Raw genomic sequence first — 19,658 nt, forward strand, 5'->3', positions numbered from 1 at the left:
CCATTAGGAGTTTCATAACCCCGTAGCACAAAAACGCAAAGTATTCTGTCTGGGAACATTTGGAACTCTATGAACAAATTATGGACACTTTTCACCTTAAAGACAGCCAGAACTGCATAGAGTATGCTACATGGACGTTCTCTCCGGAGTACTCTGGTTCTTTTCTGGACTGGAAGACCAAAACCATTCAAGATGTTCCACCTACTGGGTGGTCATCTTGAAACACATTTCCGCCCACAGAAACCCCCAAGAGGCTCGCAAAGCGGTCTATAATCTGCAATGCAGGGAAGATCAGGCCCCACGAGAATTTGTGCAGGAGCTAAAATGTGCCTTTGCACAAACCACTAGGAAGGTGCACACGGATAGCAGAGAGTTTCTAACTACCTACTTTCATGCACTCCCAAAATATATCATGACCCAGCTGGTGAGGGATTTCCATGATAAAAGATCTCTCGGCTGGGTAATAGAGCAGGCTACCTGCATTTTTGAAGTCCAAAAACCTGCAGAAAATAAAAACAAGATAAAAAAACCCAAACCAGCCAAAACCCCATCTGCCGCTAAGGTGGCAGAGGTGAAGTTTGCCCCCATTTTGGACCTAGAGATGGAGGGGTATAACAATGTACCTACCCAAAACCTGCAAAATCAGAGGCCAAGAAAGCCTTCTGGCCAATCAGCAACAGGTGGCAGTCAGGGAGGTAATCCCATCAATGGGACCCCTAACTCTCCTGATTATGTATGTCCCAGATACAAGGGCAACCAACTTATCTTGGGGTATGTATGGACTACCCCAGCTCAAGGGGGGGATCCAACCAGGTAAGTGCTGCTCCAGGAAACATACCTCCTAACTTCCCTCTGGAGGGCAGTAATCCCACGAATCCTGGTTTAAATTTCTTTCCCTGGGATCCTCAAAACCCCAACCTGCAGGACAACCCTCCTTTCTTTACCTGGTTTCAGGAGCCCAGACAACCCATTCCGGCAGAGGGGAGGCCAAGGGGGAGGGTTACCAAAATCCCCAGTATCCAAGGTACTCCAGGAGAAGGGATAGTTACCCTTCCCGTGAACACCCTAGGTATGAACAAAGACACCCGTACCAGCTGGAACGGGTGTCCCAACTGGAGCGCCAGGTCCAGAACCTCACATAGGATCTGGTGTCGCATGTTGAGGGCTCAGCAGAACCCTCAGATAAACATTGCGGCTCAGAACCCCGCAAACCCAGGATCTGGGCCCCCCAGAACAGTGACTGGGAGAGAACCCTGATAATTAACTGGTTCTGAGGAGGAGGCACGAGGGCCAAGGGGGGTGTAAAGCCATAGAGGAAGCTTCCTTCCTCATCCGTAAAAAAAACCTGGTCACCCCAGAACCGGAACTAAAATCTTTTGCCCCCAAAAATCTGCAACCCAGGGAACAGAGGGTGGGTAGGAGAAATAAGGACCTCAAAAAGGCCCATTTTGGGGAGGAAGTTAGTGTCCTCCAATTTGAAGGGGAATAATCCTTAGAGGATTCTGGGAATACAATCTTCTCGTTAAAGGATTGGGGAATTCCTCCCAAAGAAAAATGGGTCCCAAGAGATCTGAATGAAGACTGGGTGGGCGTGGGGACTGATTCAGAGTCACCCATCCCTGAACCTCAGAAATCCCATTCTGAGAAAAAAATAGTAAAGAAGGGATCCTCCCCACAAACTGGTCCTAGTCACTGCCTCCAGGTAAAAGGGGGCAGCACAGAACTAGGGGGAAAAGGGGACTCCGAAATACCATCTATTTCAGGATTTCAAATTTTTATTACACATTCCCAGACTCTGGCACAGAAAATTGTCCAGAACGGCACTGTGCCGGAGTCCAAAATAAAAAAATTGACTGCCCAGCTTGCCCAAAATGCCCATTACCTTTGCCCACTTGAGAAGGAGGGGAGATTCTATGCTCCAGTTCAAGTGCAAGGGCAATGTACAATTTAAGCACTGATGGACACTGGATCCCAAGCCACTCTTCTGTCAAAAAGGGCCTTTTATCACAATTAAGTGTCTTTCCCTTTTACGTTGGGTTAGTCTTTACCCCTTCTCCCTCCCCCCTAGATTGTCAGGCATTATTTTTAGTACCGTTGGCAGGAACTTGGTATGTATTCAGAGTCAACTGGGACATTTGTTTCAAGGTTGGCCGCATGTGTTCATGTCGGGCGGCAGGCTCCTTTCCCCAAGAGTTGGTGGGTGTTGTGTGGCTCTAATTTAATTGTGTTGCTTTATGGGGGTTCAGAGTCTTCGGGTTGTCTTTGTGTGTGGTTTGGGACATGTAACGAGGCAAATTCACTCCATGTTCCTTCGTGGCAGGCTGCCTTTCGTGGAGAGCTGCTGTGATTTTTTCCATCGTATATATATTTGTAGCAATACTGATCCATTCTTTTTTTGTTGGGAGGCGCAGGGTTTCCATTTAATGACTAGTCCGGCTCTTGCTGCTAATAGCAGTGGGGATGCTAGATCCTTTATCCTGAGTAATTTGTTTTCTTTCGCTTCTAGGCCAAATAGCGTCAGGAGGGGAGTTGGGTTTCTTTCAATGCCGTCTATTTGTTTGATCCATCCCAGCACCTTGTTCCAATATATGCAGACTTTTGGACAGTCCCACCATATGTGCCAGTAACTTGCAATCATTCTGCATTGTCTCCAGCATTTTGGGCTATTGTTTTGATACATTTTCGATAATCTGTGGGGATCATGCTGCCATCTATGGAGTCATTTTATTGCGTGTACTTTATATTGTGCCGCAATAGATATTTGGGAGGGTGTTTTGCATATTGCTTCCCATGCCTGTTGGTCAAATTCTCTATTGAAGTCTTTTTCCCATTTTTCTTTGAGGTTCAGGCTCGAGTTCTGCCCCTTACTGATCAGGGTGGTGTACATGCATGATATCAGACTTTTATTTGTAGTGGTCGTGTCCAGGATTTTCTCGAACGCAGTGAGTTCTCTGCCTATCTTGGTGCTCCATTCTCATTTGGATAGGACACCTTTCAGGCGTAGATAGAGGAAGATCGGTATTGGGTGCAGTTGGAGGGCTTCCTCCAATTCTGTAATGGATATAAATTTGTCCTCTCTCCATAGCTGTCCGACCCTTTCAAGTCCTGCATCGGACCAGGCTTGGTACCTGGGGTGTTCTGGAATTTCTTCTCTGATCCCGGGGGCCCATAGGTGGCTCGGGGGGACGGCCATGTGGTTACTCCTGTCATTCCTTTTCCTTCCTTCCATATATCCCATATCGTCCCCAGTATGGGGTATTCTGGTAGTTTTCGTGTGAGCTTTGGTCTGGGAACCCATAGCCAATCTGAAAGGGTTGCAGGGGTCAGATTATCATTGTCCAGTTGTACCCACTGCAGATCTTTTCTATCTCTTACGTGAGGGATGAGGACTCTTAGCTGGACTGCCTGGTAGTATTGCTCTATGTCGGCTAGCCGACCCCCCCTTGGTCTTTAGGTAGTATGAGTGTTTCGTAGGATAGTCTAGGTTTCTTTCCTGCCCATAGGAATTTAATTACCGCCCTTTTCACTTGTTTGAAAAATTCCTCTGGGATCTTCACAGGGAGAACTTGGAAGGGATAAAAGAAGCGTGGGAGGTCACCATCTTGATGGCGTTCAGGCGTCCCATCCAAGAGATCGTGAGGGGACGCCATTTTGCAAGGTCCGCGTGGAATGCGGTGAGAAGTTGGGGAAAGTTGGCCTTGTATAGGTCAGCAATGTCTCTCGTTAGATTAATGCCTAAATACCGGAGTGTTTAGCCCCCGAATGTGAGGCCTAGCTGGTCAAATTCAGCTTTTTGATGTGCGGTGGGTTCCTGTAATGGGAAGAGAATGGATTTGGTTCTGTTGATTTTGAGGCCTGATAGTGCACCGTATTCTTCAATGAGTTGAATTGCTTGGGGGATGGATGTCATCGGATTTTGTACATGGAGTAGGATGTCATCGGCGTATAGGGCCAATTTATATTCTCTTCCTTTTACACGTAAGCCCTCAACGCTCTTTTCGGTTCTAAGCTTTTGGGCCAGTGGTTCCAGTGATAGCACAAACAGTATTGCAGAGAGAGGGCATCCTTGCCTCGTGCCCCTGCTAATTGGGAACCAGCGAGAGTACTGAGAGTTCACTGTTACAGCTGCTCGAGGAGAGGTGTACACTGCTTTGATTCCTTGGCGTAGCGTCGGACCGAGGCCTATTTTCTTTAGTGTTGCTTCTAGGAAGTGCCATTGGACTCTATCAAACACTTTCTCTGCATCAATTGAGAATAGTGCTGATGAATTTGGTGTTTTCTTAGCTTTATGTATAAGGTGGACAGTCTTGCGGGTGGAGTCTGCACCCTGTCTGCCGAGGATAAATCCAACCTGGTTGTTGTGGATTTTGAAAGGCATGTGTGTTTCCAGCCGCGCAGTGAGGACCCTTGTGTAGATTTTAGCGTCTATGTTTAAGAGTGAAATGGGGCGGTAGGATGCACACTGCTTGGGATCTTTGCCTTCTTTGGGGATCACAGTAATTAATGCTTCAGAGAAGGATTCGGGTGCGGAACCGGTTTGAAGGATGTGGTTAAAGAGCTCAACCATAAACGGGAGGACGGGGTCAATAAAGGTTTTGTAAAACCCTGCTGTATAACCGTTGTTTCCTGGGGCTTTCCCTGTTGGGAGCCTTTTCATAGCATCCTCTATCTCTTTATCAGTGATGGGGCGTCGAGTGCATCTGCTGTTTCCTGGGGAAGACTCAGGATAGTTATCCTGTTCATATATTCTGTGATTACCTCCTGAGTTGGTCTGGCTTCGGAGGTGTACAGTTTCTCATAGAAGTCGGCAAAGGCTTCGGGGATGTTGAAGGGGTGATCTGCGTGGGAGTCGTTCTTGTTTTCTATGGCCGGCACCCATCTTTCTTTGCGTTGTCCCTTGAGTCTGGCTGCCAGCAGTGCGTCCACTTTATCCCCTTTCTCATATGTTTCTGTTTCAGAAACTAGAGTTTGCGCACGATTTGATGGGTTTCTAATTGACGCAGTTCTTCTCTCTTGCTGGTAGCTTCCGCTATTCTCCTTTCTCTCTCTGCGCTGACTGATTGGGAACTGCGGTCCAATTGTGCTATTTCATTTCTGAGCTTATTTTCTATCAGATTGCGCTCTCTTTTCTTTGCTGCGTCTTCTTTGATTAGTATGCCTCTTCATGTGGCTTTCCCTGCCTCCCACACTGTGTTTTTTGAAACTTCGTCTGTGTTATTTCATTTGAAATATTCGCCAATGTCCTTCGTCAGTTGTTCTCGGAATATCAGGTCCTTCCAGAGCATTTCATTACAGCGCCATTTCGAGCTTCTGTGGGGGAGTGCCATCCGACAGAGAGTGACCGTGACCATGTCGTGGTCCGACCAGGTTATGGGAGTTATTTTTGACGTGGACAGTGCCTCCGTTAGAGCTGGTAGGAGGTATATATAGTCGATCCTGGTATATGTGGCGTGTGGTGTAGAATGTCAAGCTTGTCTGCTGGGGGTTTATGTGTCGCCATGCGTCCTTGAGCTCGTAAGTATTCATCATGTTCATCACATCTGAGTGACCAGTGTCAGGTGGGTTATTCGCATGTGGGTTGCCCGCTTGTCTGTCCAGTGTAGGATCTGCCCACACATTGAAGTCGCCTCCTAGTATCACTTCACCTTCTGCTTCGATCATAACTTTGGGGATTATCTGTTGTAGGAATCTGGATTGTCCAGAGTTGGGGGCATATATGGAGGCAAGTGTGATGGTGGTGCCCTGTGTTTTGCCAACCAGCACGATAGCTCTGCCGCTTACATCTGTCCAGGTTTTCAGCACTTCAAATTGGAGCCCTTTGTTGATAAGGATGCCGACCCTAGCTTTCCTGAGTGGGCTTGAGCCCCAGTGTTCGGTACCGATTTTGGCATATAGAACCTTTCGCTCGTCTCCTTTAATGTATCTGGTTTCCTGTAGGAAAAGAATATAGAGGTCCGCCATTTTGAATTCCCTGGCAACTAAAGACGTCTTGGTAGGGGAATTGAGTCCCTTGGCGTTCAGTGTTCCGATTCTGATTGTGCCGAGCCTGTCGCTTACTGGATTGCTAGTGTTGGCCATTAGTATGTATTCTTCGTGTGTTTACTGGGTCCCATGTTTTCCTTCTGGATGCTAACAAGGTTCGAATGTTCTGTTGGATATGCCTGACCGTCTTGAGCTTCAGTATTCTTACTTTCCCTCCCTCCCCTCAGTGTTCTTCAGTCTAGTGTCCCTTTCCCTCCATCCTTGTTTTCCTCCTTTTCCCTTTCTGTCGAGGGCTTCCATCTTGATTGGTGGCGTCTGATTCGGACTGACTGAAAACTATCAGTCCAGCGTTGGACCACTGGTGGGAACCATTATGTCACGGTCCTTATCACAGACACAATCACTTTAACATTTTGAGCCCCCCTCCCGTCGCCCCTGTCCCCCCAATTATTAGAACACAACAATACATTTTGTAAAAGGATATACGGTGGTACATGCAGTTACGTGGGCAATCGTGAGTCGTTTATTCTGGCCCTCTTCCCAGGGGGTCTCGCCAAGGAGTCTGGCCCAATTTCAAAGAGGTATGGGACGCCTAGTCATTAATGGTTACTCACAATGCGTCTCCCGGATCCCCGTTTCTCGAGTACTGACCATTCTAAAGTTGCTTTCATTTGTCGTTGTCCGGTGTGTTGTTGCCTCGCCTGTACTTTCTTGATCCATTCACTCTTTTTCTCCGTGGTCCCTGTAGTGTCATGACCCTCAGCCCTGATCCCCACTGGCAAGCCCATTGGCCAGGTGGAATCAGGACTCGGATCTCAAATAAGGCCTGGCATCCTCGTCTTAGGCCCTCTTGGGCCCAGTCTTGGCGCCTTTGGCGCCAGGCTCATACACAGTGAAAGACATCTGCTCAGGGAACTACTTTATTTAGGCTTTCATCCAACATGGAGGCATCCACATTGCTTGATTCCTAAGGACCAAGCTATGCGGTATAGTGTTTTGGGTATGGTGGCCTAGGGACTACTTTACCTGGACTACTTTGCAGAGGCTATTTAAATCACACCCGAATAAGACAACACGCTTCGCGTTACTTTGCAGCTAGCACCGTGACGCTCACCGTGTCCAGCTTACTCATGAGCCTGGGAAATCAGAACCTGCAGAAAGACAAAAGAACATCGTTAGCAGCAGCATCTTACCTGCGATCTCCATCCTTCACTGCTCGCAGCTCCTGGGTAGCTCCATTGGATCTGTGCTCCGCCCAGACCAAAGGACCTGAAAAAGGAAGAAAAGACATCATTAAAGGAGGTATTAGAGACATTTCAACCACAAATTGCTTAAAAGACTTACCTGGCTGATCGCCTTTCGGCCGGCATCGCTCCGGGAATCCACACGCGCTGGGAGCACACCGCGACCTACGAAAAAGGGAGAAAACACAGGTCAGCGAAGACAAGACATCGCAGCGCTGCGCAAAGCGCTTACTTACCACATCATAGTGCTTATTGTGCGCCATCATTTACCGGCGAGGCCCAGCTTAGCCAGTCCGCAAAGCGGATGCTACGCACATCTAAGGGAGATAAAAGAGACATTATCAAACAGAGAAAGGCATGCAAGAATAACAACTCAATCAACAGCAATAAGACCTACCTGAAAGACATTACTTGGGCCGCTGTCAGTGAAGTAACTGGACCGCACACGCCACGAAAGACAATGCGCCCCTGCCCAGAAAGCAGGACGGAGAGCACACCAACTTCTACAACAAGGTGAGAAGAGGGCCCAGAGGGGCTGAAGTCATATGGGAGGTGGGGGGAAAACTTACCTTGGTCGGCCAGTCCTAAACACAGTCCTCCTGTATTTCCAGGCGGAACTTCCACTGAGAACCATACCAGGGAATCACTGAGAAGGATACCAGTGACCAACTGGCTTGGTGGCATCCCCGCGAATACCAGGTGAGCGTAACAGAACGCGAAGCCTGTACCATAACTCATCCACCTGGGTGACATGGGGACATCGGAAATTGACCAATTGGCCCAATTGTTGGGGGACCTTCGTGCCGAGGTTCATTCTGCCCGACAAGAGACTAATGCACTCTGAAGAGACCTAATAGTGACCAAAGATCGCACCGAGGAGATCGGTAGACAGTTCTTGCAATCACAGGCAGGACAGACTCCTCTGCCTGGGGGAAATCCATCGATGCAAAATCCCACCTCCTCATCTTTTACCCCTACTCCAGTACAGATCACATTACCTGGAACAGTTCTCCTGGTACCACCAGAAAGGTTTTCAGGCGACCCTAGGAAGTATGCAGCATTCATAAATCAGTGTCGCCTTCATTTCCTTTGTTGCCCTGGAGCATTTCCAAACGACCAAGCTCGGGTAGCTTTTGTCTTATCATACTCCAGTGGAAGCGCAGCGGATTGGTCGGTGCCGTTGGTGACCCATGATGATCCACTGTTACAGGACTATGGGGGGTTCCAGAGAGAAATGGAAAAACGTTTTGCTCGCCATACCCAGGAACAAGCAGTTGACAACGAACTCTTATCTTTCTGGCAGGGGAATCAGGACTTGTTTATGTACATTGCTACTTTTAATAGACTGGTTGCCGAAGCCAGGCGGCCAGAAAACAAAAGAACCACGTTATTCCATCGAGGCTTGTGAGGCAAATTAAAGGACGTCTTAGCCCAGGTAGTTGATCCCCCAGAGACTGTACCGAATTCATAAATCTGGTTGTGCAGCTAGATCACCGGTTGCACGACCGAAAAGCAGACCGGTCCAAAACAGACTCTCGCGTGGTTTATGTTCGATCAAGGGACAACGCACCACGGGTGCCAGAAAACGCTGTAGAACCCATGCAGATCGGAGGGATACGACCTCCATTAACAAAACAAGAGGGGGATAAAAGAAGACAACAACAACTTTGTTTGTATTGTGGAAAACCAGGACATTTCCTGAAGGACTGCCCAGTAAAACCCCCAAGGAGAACAGTCGGGGCCACAGAAAAGGATGAAATTAAGGAATCGGAAAACTACCAAGCTCGGCAATCGTAGAGGTCAGTTTGTCGAATGAGAAGAAAGAGCCACCGACCTCGCACTTTGCAATACCAGTGATCTTAATAAACCACCAACGGTCGTCAAAGATGCATGCCATAGAAGCGTACATCGACAGCGGAGCAGTTGGCAATTACATCGATCAAGAGCTGGCAGCAGAGATGGGGCTTCCTTTATGTTCCAAGTCAACCAGGGACAAGGTAACTACCGTGGATGGGACAGAAATCGCCTCTGGACCAGTAACCCAGTGCACAGCTGGAGTAACCTTGCTGTGCCAGGATGGACTTCGGGAGTGTATTTCGTTCGATCTCATTAAGGCACATCAGTTCCGGTTAATACTAGGCATGCCATGGTTAGTTGCTCACAACCCTTTGATAGACGGGCGGGCACGGAAATTAACCTTCCCCGGCGACTGCTCTCTGGCCTGCTATTATCCAGAGCCGGAACCCGATTTCTGTATCTCCAAGACTCCCAGAACAGCAGTATCTACCCTAGGAGTAACTAATACCTTGCCACATGAATACCACGATTTTCAGGACGTATTCTGAAAGGACCAGGCTAACACATTGCTGCCGCACAGGCCATATGACTGTCAGATTGACCTTGTTCCTGGTGCACAAATCCCTTGCGGCGGGATCTACGCTCTCACCGAACCAGAAAACCTTCATTTAAAATCCTATTTAGACCAGTACCTTGCAAACGGATTTATCCGCCCATCAAAGTCCCCGGCAGCCAGTCCTTTGTTCTTCGTACCAAAGAAAGAAGGGGACTTGAGAACCTGTATGATTACCGCGCAATAAACCAGATCACTGTGAAGAACCGCTACCACTTGCCACTTATCCCTGAAATGCTGGACCAAGTCAAAGATGCCCAGACTTATACCAAATTGGACCTTCGAGGAGCGTACCACCTGGGCCGAGTCAGAAGTGGAGATGAGTGGAAAACCGCTTTCCGTACCAAATATGGCTTGTATGAATTTCAAGTCATGCCTTTCGGGTTGTGCAACGCTCCCGCAGAGTTTCAATATTTCATGAATGACGTCTTGAGAGAATTGATTGACATTGCGCCTTTGTGTACATAGACGACATTTTAGTGTACTCAGCCTCGAAACAAGATCATATCAGGCACGTTCGTTCAGTCCTCACCAAGCTCCGTCAACATCGTTTATTTATTTATTTTTTTATGTATTTTATTGGCATTGGTACAAATACATATGCTTGGGTAGTCAACAAATAATAACATAACAAACAAACAAACAGTTAACCAACACAGTCTTCGTAGTGCGATATATTGTTCTTGACAATGTAGGTGAGGAGGGGGGCCGGTATCCAGCATTTCAAAAGTCACGAGGGGTTGAGTTGAAGGGGTTGTCATTCCTGGGATAATTCTCAGTCAAATCGCTGATAGGGGTTTGTTCTCAGGGGGGTTTATGGTCCGCGGCGTACTGTATGTCGTGCGGCCTTCCATGATTCTAGGGTGTTGTTGGCATTATTGCCGCCTGAGTTGGTTCCATCTTGCCAGGCTCTGGTCTCAGCTTCTGTCCATCTTTCCAGGTCTTTAAGCCATCGTTCATGTCTCGGGCCCCCTGGTGATTTCCATGCCATCGCTATGGATCTTTTTGCAAGAATGCAGGCTAAGTCCATTAGTTTGACCAGGTGCTTGTATTTGCTCAGTCGGGGATGAGCTCCCAATAAGCATTCCTTTGGGTGCCATTCATATCTTGTTAGCCCCGCATTTGTGCAGGTGCTTTTCACCATGGACCAGAATTGCGCCGTTTTGATGCAAGTCCAGAACATGTGGATGATGTCAGCATTGTCATTTCCGCACCAGTGGCACTCCGGAGATGCTTGTTTATTGAAGGTGGCAACTCTTAGTGGGGTCATGTACATTCTATATAAAACGTTTAGTTGGACTTGTTTGAATCTAGTGTTTCTTGACACCTCTTTGGGGTATAGCAGTATTCGCTCCCATTCACTATCGGATAGTGTGATTTCCAATTCGGCTTCCCATTTTTGCCTCAGCGATGCGCTTTTCGGATTGGATCTGTCATTCAGTTTGTTGTATAAGCGGGAGACCGGTTTCCAGCCGTCTGCTAGGTCATACATTTCTTGGAGGAGGGGATCTGGAGCGGGTTCTTCTGGCCAGACAGTCCATTGTGTTCTGGCCGTCTTCTTAAGGTGGTGGTACCACAGAAATTGGCCACTCGTGATTCCTTCATTAGCTTGTAGCGATTCAAGTTCTCTGAATATGCCTTCTTCGAACATGTCCCCACCATGTGTAAAATCCGGCTCTTTCCCATTTTCTGGCTGTCACAAGGTCCGTCTGGGTTTTGCAGGCGTCCACCGGGAGTATTGGGATTGTAGGGGTGTTTCAGTTGTCGAAGGAAGCCAGTTCTAGCCCATATCTGCCTGCCCAGGGTAGCAATCATGGGGACTTCGGATGATTGCTTCATCGGATTCAAAAGCATTTCTTTTGGGGAATAGCTTGGAGGTTGTTTGTCGCAGTAGTCCAGTTTCGGCAGACGGGTCGTCGGAGAGCCATTTCGTCACATGGCTGAGTTGTGCAGCTAGATAGTAGCTTTGGAGGTCTGGTAGTTGTATCCCTCCTTCCTTGTACGGGAGCGTAAGCGTGGGTAAGGAGAGCTTGTGTCTGGATGACCCCCATATGAAGTCCTTGATTAAAGATTACAGTTTTCTGAAGAAAGGAGGTCTGATGTAGTAGCAGACCTTCACGAAGTAGTATAAAAATCGGGGGAGAACTATCATTTTGACTATTGCTGCTCTGGCCATCACTGCGAGCGATAGCTTTCACCAAAAGTTCATGGATTTGCAAAGGCCTCTTACTGCGTTTTCCGTGTTATATTCATGCGTGAATGCAGGGGTGTGACTCACGTCAACTCCTAGGTACCTAAACCTCTCCAGTTGCCATTGTATCCCAGCGTCTGGTAAATCGGACTTGTCCAAGTTCCTGAGTCTAGCCAGTGGGAACGCACAGGATTTTAGCTTACTGAATGTTATCCCGGAGTATCGAGCGTAATTATCTAGGATGTCTAACGCAACTTGTGCATTAAGCTGAGGGTCTTTCAGGTACAGGAGAACATCGTCCGCGTACAAGGATATTATGAAGTGATCACTTCCCAGCCTGATGCCCTCGTCGAAGTGCTGTTTCCTGAAGTAGGCGGCTACTGGTTCCAGGCCTAGAATGTATAACATCGGGGACAGCGGGCATCCCTGCCTAGTGCCCCGCTGTATCGCCCAGCTTTGGACACTGTTACCCCGGTCTTCACTCTTGCTACCGGTGATTTGTACAACACCTCGACCCATCTCACAAAGCCCTCGCCAAAGCCGAACTCCCTTAACACCTCGAACAGCCATTCCCAGTAGATAGAATCGAAGGCCTTTATGGCATCTAGCGATAGTACCGTTAGATCTTCGTCTCTATCATAGGTCTCTGCCATGATGTGCTGGAGTCTCCTCAGGTTTACCGTGGTATTGCATCCTGGAATGAAACCGTTCTGGTCCTCATGAATCAGGGTTCCCACCACCCTTGCCAGACTCTTGGCCAGGATCGTGGTCAGGATTTTGCAGTCGTAGTTTAGCATTGCAATTGGGCGGTATGAGTCACAGTTGTCACTAGGTTTGTTGGGCTTAAGTATAGGGATGATAATTGTTTCTTTCATGGAGTTGGGTAGGATTCCATTTTCGTATGCCTCCATATACACCTCATGTAGTATCGGGTTGAGGGTCGCTTCATATGCTTTATAAAATTCTGGCAGAAGCCTGTCACTCCTGGGGGCCTTGCATGTAGCTAGTGATCTGATCGCCTCCGTCACATCTTCTGCAGTGATTTCTGCGTCCAATAGCTCACTTTGGTCTTCCGTCAATCTTGGGAGCTCAATCTCCTCCAGGGTAGCTCTTATGTCCTCCACTGGTGTTTTAGTGTCATGTGCGTACAGTTTGGAGTAGAAATCCGCAAATGCGCAGTTGATATCCTGTTGCGTCCTGTGGGTTGTCTTTCATCTGTTATCTCAGTTGGGAGGTGTCTTGGGAACTCGCGTTTACATAGCCAGGCCAACATTCTACCAGGCTTGTCTGCTTCTTTGTGTGCCTTAGCTATATAAGTCGTGTAGTCGAATTTAGACAGTCTATTCCAGGAAGAAAGACATTCCTCCAGGGTTCTTTTTAGTTCTGTCACAGTGTCCGTGTGGCGTCGATTTCGGACTCCAGGTGTGTAATCTTGTTTTCCAGATCCCCGTGTCACTACTTTCATGGCTTCCCATAGCGTGCTCCAACTTGTCACTGAGCCTTTGTTGATGTCTAGGTAGTCTTCCAGCTTGGTACCAAGTTCCTCCTTAAATGCATGGTCAGTGACTGCTGCCGGTGACATTCTCCACAACGGGATCGGTGGTCTGGGTCCTCTGAGTGTCCATTGCATAACCAGCGGAGAGTGGTCTGATATAGTTCTGCCTAGATACATTGTGGATTCCACCTGTTGAGCCAGTTCACGGTCTATGAGCAGATAGTCAATCCTCGTGTGGACCTTGTGTGGGGCCGAGTAATAGGAATAGCTCCTCTCGGTGCAGTGTTGTTCCCTCCAGATGTCCACTAGGTCGAGTTGTTCTATTGTGGTGTTTAGCACATTGGTTGCAGTGTTATTTAGGTGGCGGGGGGGGTCCGTTCTGTCCATAACTCCGTTCCTGATACAATTGAAATCACCTCCCCATATAAATGCTCCCTCTCTACGGAGAATCATTTTGGTACTTAACATTTTGAGGTGTGACGGTATTCCGTGTTGTGGTAAGTATGAGTTTACCAGGCATACTGTACTGCATTCGTAGTTCCCCACATTATTAGGTATCTGCCCTCTTTATCGGCTTCGTAGTCCAGTAGCTGGAAGGGCATGGAAGGGCATGGACGAGTTTAACCATGTGAACACTCCTCTGGCGAACTTGGAGTAAGGTGCCCCTCTTCCGTCCCTCCCCATCTCTCGGATAGTTTAGCTGTGGATTCTTCCGTGAGATGGGTCTCTTGAAGCATTGCTATCGAGACCTTTTTCCTGCGCAGTTAGGAGTGGATCCGATTCCTTCTCAGATATGTGCCCATTCCCCTCACATTCCACGGCAACACCCTGAGTTGGAATGCCATTGCGTTGGTACTTTGGTCTTTTCATTCTGGTCACCCGAGATTTCATGGGGCGGCCACTGCCTCAGGTGGTAAGGTTTTTTGCCTGGGTTCCAGCGTTCTCTCATCTCCGGTCCCCGAGGCCTCCTGGTCATGTGTCACTCCCTCCTTGGCGTTTTGAAGACTATGTAATCAACAGAACGGTTAACAAAACTTGAACTGGTGCGCCCAGCAACTATATGTTCCTTCTGGTGCTCAGGCGCTCTCGTACCGTCTGGACCCATCCGGGTGTCATGGATCCTTCCATGTCTCAAGCGCCGACAAAGGTGATTCTTCAGCTTTCCGTGGGTTGGGTGTCTTTGCCTTCCGCTAGGTTGTTGTCTTCCAGCCACATGTTGGCGGCTGCTTGGGATTCCAAAAAAATCGCCCTGCCCTTGTAGATCACCTTCAGTCTGGAGGGGTATAACAGCATATATTTCAGATTCAGTTGCCAGAGCCGAGCTTTAATCGGCACAAATGAGTTCCTCTCTCGCTAGACCTTCTGGGTGTAATCGGGGTAGATGGCTATTTTGGAGTTCCCACGTTCAATGGGTCCCTCTTCTCTAGAATGCCGCAGGATGGTTCCTCTGTCCTGGAAATTGAGTATTTTAGCGATTATAGGGCGAGGATGTGAGCCCGGTGGGGTTTGTTTTTGTAGGGATCCATGCGCCCTCTCGACCGAGAATCCTTGTGTTAGCCTTTCAGCACCAACCTCTTGCTGTATCAAGGACTCTATGTAGGCCGTCGGGTTCGAGCCTTCGCTTCCTTCCAGGACCCCAAGTATTCTGACGTTGCTACGTCTGGCCCGGCCCTCGGCCTCCTCGGCTTTGGCCTCAAGTACTGCCACCTTTCTTTCCAGATCCACCACCTTAGCTTTCAATTCCGTTGCGTCATCTGACGTTTCTTTTATGGTTGTCTCGGTAGTCATCACTCTTTCGGTTAAGTTGTGGGCATCCTGGCGCATGAGTTGAATTTCGGATTTAAACTCCCCGATTCTGGAGTCTATAAATGTCCGTAGGGATGCGATAGCTTCCAGCACCTGGGCTTGATTTTCAGAGGAATCAGCCACTTTGCCTGTGCAGGTTCAGGGGTGGAAGGACGTGGTTGCGGAGGGGGTTTCGTTTTGGTGGATACGTATGTGTCCATGGTACCTGTTTTCCCCTTATTTCTGGCAGCCATGGTGAGGGGTGTGCAGGGGCGCAGCTCGATCCAATCCAGGGGTGGCGGCGTCAGTCCAGTCCACATTGTGTGTGGGGACTGTTCACGTGGGTCCCAGCACCCACTGTGCTTTGTGCAGGTTGTTTCCAGGAATTGGCTAGGAGATAGTGGATGAGGGCTCCTCTGCAAAGACCGCACTGGCCTGGTGAAATCAGTGCTCAAGTTCTTGGGGGAGCATTTGTAATCACGCCAGTGGCGCGTCGCTATGATCCCATATGCTGGTAGTGTTTGATGGCTTTGTGCCCCCTCCCGCTGTTCTCCTCACCTCTGGTTCTCCGTTGCAGGAGGCGGGTAAGTGCCGGGAATGCGTGGCAGGCGGGCGCCCCCGCACTCACGGGGTCCATGTGTCTCCTCCCAGCGTTGCAGCGTCGCTCCTTGGTTTCCGCTCCCGTGCGGGCCGCCCCCAAGCCACTTCGGAGGTCAGAGTCAGGGGCCCGGACCCAGTCTCCCCGTGTGGGAGCACCTTATTGTCCCCCCGGCTGGCCGCTCCACCCACGTGGCAGGACCGGAGCTTTGTTGTCGTCGCGGCGTCGTGAGGCAGTCCGCTGATACTAGCGCAGTGTCGAGGTAAAACGAACCCGGGTGGGGAGACGGGCTCCTCTCTGGTCACGGCTCGCCCAGAAGCAGGCCCCAGTTTGTGGACCGGCGCCGCTGTAGAGGCGATCAATGTTTCTTTCAGCCCCATTTTCAACAGGCGGCTGCCATCTTGGGTCCCACCGGCGGTAGGGGGGGACCTTTACGAGGGGGATTCTATGGGTCTGGAGGCCCGAACCTAGATAAAAACTGCAGGATCGTGTTGGGGGCTGGTTCCCCTTCACTCGTAACCGGTTCTCTTCGTCTCAGGTGTAATTTTGGACAGGCGAAAGGATCCAGATGCGGCGTCTTGGCCAGAGCACGGCGACTCAGCCTCTACTAGCCATAAGCTCCAGGCCACACCCCCAACATCGTTTATATGTAAAGCTTGAGAAATGCTTTTTTCACGTCACCAAAGTAGAGTTTCTTGGTTTCATCCTTGCGCCAGGAGGCATCAGAATGGACGTACACAAAGTAGACGCCATTCTAAAACGGCCATCACCAACGTCTCTGAAAGGGATACAGAGCATGTTGGGCTTTGCAAACTTCTACCGCCGGTTTATCCCAGACTTCTCTCAGGTTGTGCACCCGATCACTGTACTGCTACGAAAAAACAATAAAAGGTTTGCTTGGACCGAAGAAGCGGAAAAAGCTTTTCAGGAACTGAAACGAAGATTTATCTCCGCTCCAATCCTGCGACATCCTCGTCCAGACCTCCCTTATGTCATGGAAACTGATGCTTCCAGTATGGCAATGGGAGCTGCCCTTTCACAGAGGGACCCAGAAACTGGCCAGCTACATCCTGTGGCCTTCTGGTCAAAAAAGTTCTCACCTCTGGGGATTAATTATGCCATCACGAACAAAGAGCTCCTGGCCATCAAATCTGCTTTCAAAGCGTGGCGACACTATCTTCTGGGGGCTAGACACACCATTACAGTCATCACAGACCACCGAAACCTGCAATATCTCAAAATAGCCAAGACCCAGTCCTCGCGCCAGTTGCGGTGGGCTCTTTTCTTCGCCGAATATGACTATGTAATCACGTTTCGACCAGGGGTCAAGAAGAGAAAGGCTGATGCCTTATCTCGTATGGGCATCAATGAAACGGTATATACAACCCCAGACTAGGTACCCATCATACCTGAAGACAAACTCTTGGGTATCACAACAGCCTTAACACAAGCAGAATTACAAAACGAAATTCGACGGGCGATGGGCCCTGATGCTTTCCTCGCATGGCAAACTCAAGGAGAACATTATTGCATCAAGGATCAATTGCCCTTCTTTAGAGACCGGCTATATGTACCCAAGAAGGAATTACAACAGCATATTATTTCAGATTATCATGACTCTCTGATCGAAGGATACCCTGGGATCGCCAAAACCTTAGCTAAAGTGAAACAGAACTTTTGGTGGCCTACCTGGCGTAAGGAGGTCGTCCAGTATATTCAGTTTTACGGTGTCTGTGCACAAAATAAATCACAAAAACAAAAACCATCGGGTCTCCTACAACCATTGGACATTCCTCCCGCTCCATGGCACACTCTTTCCCTTGACTTCATCACTGATCTGCCTCCCAGTCAAGGGTTTAACACCATTCTTGTAGTTGTGGACTTATTCTCTAAGATGGCACACTTTATTCCTCTCAAAGGCCTCCCAGACGCATCCACCTTAGCAAAAGTGTTTCTGGAGGACATTGTTAAGCTACATGGCTTCCCATCAGTTCTGGTCTCTGATCGAGGCAGCCAGTTTGTATCCAACTTTTGGAGAAAATATTGTGCAATGGTACAGATTGATGTCTGGTTATCTACCAGTCACCATCCCCAAACGGACGGCCAAATCGAGAGGACCAATCAAACCCTCGAGCAGTATTTACAGTGCATGCTGCACCATGAATTAAGAGATTGGAAAGACTTACTTCGGATAGCCGAGTATGCATACAACAATTCCGTACATTCTAGCACAGGACAAACACCTTTCTACTCCCTGTATGGCAGGCATCCACGTACCTCGGAACTCGACCTTCGAGCCAGCTTGGTAATGCCTGCAGTAAAGACTCTCCATACAACCATCACTCAGGCTTTCAGAAAGGCGAAGGAACATCTCATTCATGCTAAAGAAAAGCAAAAGCACTTTGCTAACCAACGTCGGAAAAAGGCCCCAGACTATCAAGTGGGAGAGAAGGTTTGGTTAGCCGCCAAATTTGTACCCATCAAAGGTACCCGGACCTTCCACCCATGATTCTTAGGACCCTATACCATCAACGCAATTATCAACCTGGCAGCTGTCAAATTGGACTTACCACCTAATCTACAAATCCATCTGGTATTTCATGTGTCCCTCTTAAAACCAATGCAACCCGGTACGCGAATTGAGACACCACCAAAACCCATACTTATTGATGGAGAACCTGAATTCGAAGTCAAAGGCATCCTGGACTCTAAATACTCTAGAGCCAAGTTATATTATCTCATCGACTGGAAGGGATTTGGACCCCAAGATAGATCCTGGGAGCCCAGTGAGAACATCCATGCACCACGTCTGATCAGGAAGTTTCATCAGAACTTTCCAACTAAACCTGGACCAGACAGGAGAAACACTGTGGGAGGGGCCTTGGGGGGGAGTGCTGTCACAACCCTCAGCCCTGATCCCCACTGGCAAGCCCATTGGCCAGGTGGAATCAGGACTCGGATCTGAAATAAGGCCTGGCATCCTCATCGCAGGCCCTCTTGGGGCCAGTCCTGGCGCCTTTGGCGCCAGGCTCATACACAGTGAAAGACATCTGCTCAGGTAACTACTTTATTTAGGCTTTCATCCAACATGGAGGCATCCACATAGCTTGATTCCTAAGAACCAAGCTATGCGGTATAGTGTTTTGGGTGTGGTGGCCTAGCGACTACTTTACCTGGACTATTTTGCAGAGGCTATTTAAACCACACCCGAACAAGACAACACGCTTCGCGTTACTTTGCAGCTAGCAACGTGACGCTCACCATGTCCAGCTTACTCATGAGCCTGGGAAATCAGAACCTGCAGAAAGACAAAAGAACATTGTTAGCAGCAGCATCTTACCTGCGATCTCCATCCTTCACTGCTCGCAGCTCCTGGGTAGCTCCGTTGGCTCTACGCTCCGCCCGGACCAAAGGACCTGAAAAAGGAAGAAAAGACATCATTAAAGGAGGTATTAGAGACATTTCAACCACAAATTGCTTAAAAGACTTACCTGGCTGATCACCTTTCGGCCGGAATCGCTCCAGGAATCCACACGCGCTGAGAGCACACCGCGACCTACGGAAAAGGGAGAAAACATAGGTCAGCGAAGACAAGACATCGCAGCGCTGCGCAAAGCGCTTACTTACCGCACCATAGCGCTTATTGTGCACCATCATTTACCGGCGAGGCCCAGCTTAGCCAGTTCACCACGCGGACGCTTCGCACATCTAAGGGAGATAAAAGAGACATTATCAAACAGAGAAAGGCATGCAAGAATAACAACTCAATCAACAGCAATAAGACCTACCTGAAGGACATTACTTGGGCCGCTGTCAGTGAAGTAACAGGACCGCACACGCCCACGAAAGACAACGCGCCCCTGCCCAGAAAGCAGAACGGAGAGCACAACAACTTCTACAACAAGGTGAGAAGAGGGCCCAGAGGGGCTGAAGTCATACGGGAGGTGGGGGGA

The sequence above is a fragment of the Ambystoma mexicanum genome, chromosome 9 (genome assembly GCF_040938575.1).
Source record: "Ambystoma mexicanum isolate Mex_15411 chromosome 9, UKY_AmexF1_1, whole genome shotgun sequence".
NCBI classification, from domain to species: domain Eukaryota; kingdom Metazoa; phylum Chordata; class Amphibia; order Caudata; family Ambystomatidae; genus Ambystoma; species Ambystoma mexicanum.